This window comes from Salvelinus sp. IW2-2015, linkage group LG33 (assembly GCF_002910315.2).
Source record: "Salvelinus sp. IW2-2015 linkage group LG33, ASM291031v2, whole genome shotgun sequence".
NCBI lineage: Eukaryota > Metazoa > Chordata > Actinopteri > Salmoniformes > Salmonidae > Salvelinus > Salvelinus sp. IW2-2015.
The window spans coordinates 53,286-58,678 of record NC_036872.1 but is presented as its reverse complement, the minus strand read 5'-3'; positions in this window follow the sequence as shown (position 1 = coordinate 58,678).

The following is a 5,393-nucleotide window of genomic DNA, read 5'->3' as shown; positions in this document are numbered from 1 at the left end:
AAAACAAATTTTTCAACCACTCCACAAATTTCTTGTTAACAAACTATAGTTTTGGCAAGTCGGTTAGGACATCTACTTTGTGCAAGACACAAGTAATTTTTCCAACAATTGTTTACAGACAGATTATTTCACTTATAATTCAGTGTATCACAATTCCAGTGTGTCAGAAGTTTACATACACTAAGTTGACTGTGCCTATTTTAGTCAATTAGAGGTGTACCTGTGGATGTATTTCAAGGACTACCTTCAGAATCAGTGCCTCTTTGCTTGACATCATAGGAAAATCAAAATAAATCAGCCAAGACCTCAGTTTTTTTTTTTGACCTCCACAAGTCTGGTTCATCCTTGGGAGCAATTTCCAAATGCCTGAAGGTACCACGTTCATCTGTACAAACAATACTATGCAAGTATAAACACCATGGGACCACGCAGCTGTCATACCGCTCAGGAAGGAGACACGTTCTGTCTCCTTTGGTGCGAAAAAGTGCAAATGAATCCCAGAGTAACAGCAAAGGACCTTGTGTAGATGCTGGAGGAAACAGGTACAAAAGTATCTATATCCACAGTAAAACGAGTCCGAAATCGACATAACCTGAAAGGCCGCTCAGCAAGGAAGAAAAAACCGCCATATCAAGAAAAAGCCAGACTACGGTTTGCAACTGCACATGGGGACAAAGATTGTACTTTTTGGAGAAATGTCCTCTGGTCTGATGAAACAAAAATAGAACTGTTTGCTAATGACCATTGTTATGTTTGGACGAAAAAGGGGGAGGCTTGCAAGCCGAAGAACACCATCCCAACCATTAAGCACGGGGGTGGCAGCAACATGTTGTCAGGGTGCTTTGCTGCAGGAGGGACTGGTACACTTCATAAAATAGATGGAATCATGACAAAGGAAAATTATGTGGATATATTGAAGCAACATCTCAAGACATCAGTCAGGAAGTTAAAGCTTGGTCGCAAATGGGTCTTCCAAATGGACAATGACCTCAAGCATACTTCCAAAGTTTGGCAAAATGGCTTAAGGACAACACATTCAAGGTATTGGAGTGGCTATCACAAAGCCCTGACCTCAATCCTATAGAACATTTGTGGGCAAAACTGAAAAAGTGTGTGCGAGCAAGGATGCCTACAAATCTGACTCAGTTATACCAGCTCTGTCAGGAGGAATGGGCCAAAATTCACCCAATTTATTGTGGAAGGCTACCCGAAATGTTGGACCCAAGTTAAAATATTGAAAGGCATTGCTAGAAAATACTAATTGAGTGTATGTAAACTTCTGACCCACTGGGAATGTGATGAAAGAAATAATGTTCCACATTCTTAAAATAAAGTGGTGATCCTAATTAACCTAAGACAGGGAATTTTTACTAGGATTAAATGTCAGGAATTGTGAAAAACTGAGTTTAAATGTATTTGGCTAAGGTGCATGTAAACTTCCGACTTCAACTGTAGCTGGTAAATTCGCTCTGGCTATCTTCTCCCTGATTTCAGAGCACTCTCGTCTGAGTGTTCCAGGGAAAAGGCTACCTAAGTATGGTTCTCAATCAGAGACAACGATAGACAGCTGCCTCTGATTAGGAACCATACCAGGCCAAACACATAGAAAAGAAAACATAGGAAAAAGAACATAAATGCCCACCCCAACTAACGCCCTGACCAAACCAAAATAGAGACATAAAAAAGGAACTAAGGTCAGGTTGTGACAGTACCCCCCCCCCCCAAAGGTGCGGACTCCGGCCGCAAAACCTAAACCCATAGGGGAGGGTCTGGGTGGGCATCTATCCGCGGTGGCGGCTCTGGCGCGGGACGTTGACCCCACTCCACCTTAGTCTTGGCCCACTTAGGTGGCGCCTCTGGAGCGGCGACCCTCGCCGCCGACCCCGGACTGAAGACCCTTGCAGCGGGCCCCGAATAGGAGGGCGATTCTGGCAGCTCCGGACAGGAGGGAGACTCTGGCAGCTCCGGACCAGGAGGGGAGGACTCCTAGGCAAGCTGCGCGGAAGCAGGAAGGGAGACTCTGGCAGCTCCGGACACGAGGGAGACTCTGGAAGCTCCGGACACGAGGGAGACTCTGGCAGCTCCGGACAGGAGGGAGACTCTGGCAGCTCCGGACAGGAGGGAGACTCTGACAGCTCCGGCCAGGAGGGAGACTTTGACAGCTCCGGACAGGAGGGAGACTCTGGAGGGTCCGGACTGGAGGGAGACTCTGGAAGGAGAGGCAGAGACAGCCTGGTGCGTGGGGCTGCCACAGGGCCCACCAGGCTGGGGAGACCTACAGGAAGCCTGGTGCGTAGAGGAGGCACCGGATAAACCGGGCTGTGGGGGAGCACTGGAGCTCTGGTGCGCAGCCTTGGCACCACTCCTCCAGGCTGAATGCCCACTTTAGCCCGGCCCCTCCAGAGTGCAGGCACAGGTCGAACCGGGCTGTGGGGGAGCACTGGAGATCTGGTGCTCACCACTCGCACCTCTCCATTATGCTCAATGCCCACTTTCGCCCAGCACGGGCGGAGCGCAGGCATAGGACGAACAGCACCCTCCCAGCGCCCCGGAGACACAGTACGCAAAGCCGGCGCAGGATACCCTGGGCCGAAACGGCACACCGGAGACCAAACAAGCTGGGCTGGCACAATCCGCCCTGGCTGGATGCCTACTCTCGCATGGCACTTGCGGGGGGCTGCCCTATAGCGCTCCGGGCTATGAGCGCGCACTGGTGACACCGTGCGCTTCACCGCATAACACGGTGCCTGACCAGTACTATGCTGCTTCCAGTAAGCACGGGGAGTTGGCTCAGGTCTATCGCCTGACTCCACCAATCTCCCCGTGTCCCTCCCCCCAAAAAATTGGGGGCTGCTCTCATGCCTGCTGCGATGCCTTACCTCATATCGCCGCCTCTCCACTTCCGCCGCCTCTCCACTTCCGCCGCCTCCAGTTCTGCTTTCGGGCGGCGATATTCCCCAGCCTGTCTCCAGGGTCCCTTACCGTCCAATATCTCCTCCCACGTCCAGGAGTCCCGAACCCTCTGCTCCTCCTTACCACGCTGCTTGGTCCGTTGGTGGTGGGTAGTTCTGTAACGATCTTCTTCATCTGAGGAACAGGAAAGATCGGACCAAAACGCAGCGTGGTAAGTGTCCATGTTAATTTATTATAACTGAACACGAAAATACAAAATAACAAAGTGAATGAAAGAAACGAAAATCGAAACAGTCCTGAAAGGTGAAACAACACAAAACAGGAAACAACTACCAACAAACACCAGGTGGGAAAAGGCTACCTAAGTATGGTTCTCAATCAGAGACAACGATAGACAGCTGCCTCTGATTGGGAACCATACCAGGCCAAACACATAGAAAAGAAAACATAGAAAAAAAACATAGAATGCCCACCCAAACTCACGCCCTGACCAAACCAAAATAGAGACATAAAAAAGGAACTAAGGTCAGGGCGTGACACCAGCAGCACAGTTGCAGTCACCAATGCTCTGGATAACATAAAAACAGCCTAACAAGCTCTGCTAGGGCGAGTAAAATGGTCAGCGAACCTTTCTCTCATTTGTGTCTGGAAGTTGCTAGCAAGCTAGCCAACATTAGCCAGTTAGCTTGGTTGCTTGACTGCTGTTGTTAGGGCAGAACGCTCGGATGAACCCTACTTTTCGGCCAGAGCGTCCAGTGTGTGTTCCGAGAGCGAAGCACTTAGAATTTACAAATGGCCAATCTGACAATGCTCTGAGTTTACGAACGCCCAGAGCACACTCTGGCACTCCAGAATAAATTCACGAACACACCCGTAGTATGAGACAGCCTTTTGTCTTGAAATCTTTGGTTGTTCAGTACATAGCCTCACATGTGAATCATTATAGAGATGGATGGGGAAAAAGCTTAAAATGGTGTGAATAATGCTGAATGGGTGTAGACAAAGATGAGCTCTCCAGTAGGTACCAAAACATTCAAGAAACATTTTCTCAAAAGTGAGGTTACAAGTTTATCAACTTTCAAAGCAGAATTACTTTCCCTTTGTTCCTCGACTGTAGTGTATGATATACCATTTTCTAGCTCTGAGTCTCTACTTTTATCCAATTTAAAAAACACAATTTCAAATTCTGCTACATTTAAGAATGACGGAGACCACGGTGTTCTTTTTTGTTGTTGTTTCAACCTTAGAGCTTGAGAGGATCTGCAGAGAAGAATGGGAGAAACTCCCCAAATACAGGTGTGCCAAGCTTGTAGAGTCATACCCAAGAAGACTGCAGGCTGTAATTACTGCCACAGGTGCTTCAACAAAATACCAAGTAAAGGGTATGAACACTTATATAAATGTCATATTTAAAAAATAAAAAATAATTTATTTTTGCCAATATGTCTAAAACCCTGTTTTTGCTTTGTCATTATGGGGTATTGTGTGTAGATTGATTGGGGGGGAGCCTTAGAATAAGGCTGTAACTCAACATTATGTGCAACAACAAAAAACTTTCCGACCGTACTGTATATACAGTACTAGTCAAAGTTTGTACACACCTACTCATTACAGGGTTTTTCATCATTTTTACTATTTTATACATTGTAGAATAATAGTGATGACATCAAAACTATGAAATAACACATATGGAAGTAACCAAAAAAGTTATATATATATTTTATATTTGAGATTCTTCAAAAGACCAAGTCCATATTATGTCAAGAACAGCTCAAAAAGCAAAGAGAAATTGCATTACTTTAAGACATGATGGTCAGTCAATCCGGAAAATATCAACAACATTGAACGTTTCTTCAAGTGCAATCACAAAAACCATCAAGCGCTATGATGAAACTGGCTCTCATGAGGACCGCCACAGGAAAGGATGACTCAGAGTTACCTCTGCTGCAGAAGATATGTGTCACGTTCCTGACTTGTTTTCTCTTGTTTTGTATGTCTTTATTGGTCAGGGCGTGAGTGTTGGGTGGGCAGTCTATGTTTTCTATTTCTATGTTGGGTTTTGTGTTCGGCCTGGTATGATTCTCAATTAGAGACAGGTATGTATCGTTTGTCTCTGATTGAGAGTCATACTAAGGCAGCCAGGGTTTCACTGGTGTTTTGTGGGTGTTTGTTTCCTGTGTTAGCGTTTGGGCCACACAGGACTGTTGCAGGTTAGTCACGTTTGTTGTTTTGTTAATTTGTTAGTGTTTGTTGGTTTGTCATTAAAATCATGAATACCTCCTACTCCGCATCTTGGTCCGATCCATGCTCCTCCTCGTCTGAGGAGGAGAACGACATTGACAGCCGTTACAGAAACACCCACCAAACCAGGACCAAGCGGATTGGAGAAGGACGGCAAGAACAAAAGCAATGGAGAGAAGAGGAATGGACATGGGAGCAAATACTCAACGGAGAAGGACCCTGGGCTAAGGTGGGAGAGA